This window comes from Thamnophis elegans, chromosome 15, assembly GCF_009769535.1.
Source record: "Thamnophis elegans isolate rThaEle1 chromosome 15, rThaEle1.pri, whole genome shotgun sequence".
Taxonomy (NCBI): domain Eukaryota; kingdom Metazoa; phylum Chordata; class Lepidosauria; order Squamata; family Colubridae; genus Thamnophis; species Thamnophis elegans.
The window spans coordinates 2,036,873-2,038,419 of record NC_045555.1 but is presented as its reverse complement, the minus strand read 5'-3'; positions in this window follow the sequence as shown (position 1 = coordinate 2,038,419).

The window sequence follows — 1,547 nt, the reverse complement described above, 5'->3', positions numbered from 1 at the left end:
CGCTTTCCCCATTCTTCATGACTGCACAGATAGATTCCCCCCCCCCCATCTATGGTGCCCCTCCTTTTGATAGAACCAAGTGAAAAGAAAACAAAATTTCAGTCAATGCCAGAACAGAGAGGGAGGTGGGATGTGGTGGCAGGGGTGGGATTGAAAAATTTTAGCAATTGGTTCTCTGCCCGGTTGCGGGGGGGGGGCATGGCCTACTCAGGATTCAGCCGGTTTGGACTGGTTAAGGCAAACTGGATGCTAATTTACATCTGGTTCGCCGAACCAGTACTTGGAAGGACTGGCTGGCCCACCCACCCCTCCCCAGAGTCTCCATGCAGCCAGTTCATTATTCCAGTTAAGTATAGGCTCGTGTGGAGCCTCCAGGAGGGCAAAAGCAGCCTCCCCCGGCTCCGGAGCCCAGAAACGGGCCCTTTTGGACTTCTGGAGGCTCGTTTTTTCGCTCTCCCGGAGCCTCTGCACAGACCCTACACTTACCTGGAATGATGAACTGGGCACGTGGTCTCCGGGAGGATGGGCGAGGCCCCAGTCCTTCCAACTACCGGTTCAGCGAACCAGATGTAAATTAGCATCCAGTTTGCCTGAACCGCCTGAATCCCATCCCCGTGTGGTGGGGATCAGCCCATTGTCCGTTGTGTGAGCCGGACGCGGATGCTTCTACTTCTACCTATTGAGATGGTTGTGTTTGACAACTATCCCTTAAAGTAGGCTTCCCTTTACAACTGGTAACTCAAAATGGGACAGCAAGAGTACCCGAGCCATCTCTCTTTGAGAACTTCTTGGGCGTCCTCTCACTCATGGATTTCTTCTCCTTTCTTCCTCCAGATGTCCACCAATTTTCCATGTACCCGGTCGGCCCCTTCCTTATGCAGCCTGCAGACCATCCACGAAGAGCCCCTCGCCGCCAACGAGAACCAGCCTTCCAGCAGTTCCTGCTTCCTTCTGCCCACCCGCCCCGTCAGCGAAGACCCCAAAGAAGACTCTGTGCCTCGTCCTTCTCAGGAAGAAAGGTCCAGATGGAGCGACCACCCTGGGTGTCTTGAGAGAACTTCTCGTTGCGCCACCACCCGGGTTTCGGAGAAGGTGCTTCCTCGCTCCCAGTGTCTCGGAAGAAGAAGAGATAAGAAGGGATGGGAAGCACCAAAGAAGAAGAAGGGTGGACAAGAGCTCCTTGCCACGGAGGTCTTCTCCATTCTCAGGGCAGCACGCAGTCGGACAATTGTTGCCTCCACCCGGCTGGAAATGGCCAGAAGAAGACCAGCAGGTTGGTTCAACAGCGACAAAGCAATGAGAAGAACAGAGTTGGACCATCATACCAAAGCGAAAGGGACAGCAGCACCCGACAACTCCACTTCGCACTGTCCTGGGCTCTGTGCCTCCGACTGTTGTGAGGAATCGAGGATGAAGGATACAAGCGGTGCGAGCACGGAGCTCTCCCTGAAGCATCCTGATGACTGTTCTGCGCCGGAAGTTTATTGGGATGCCACGGTCCATGACCGGATCTGGAGCAAGCTTGATTTCAGTACCCACCAGACAGC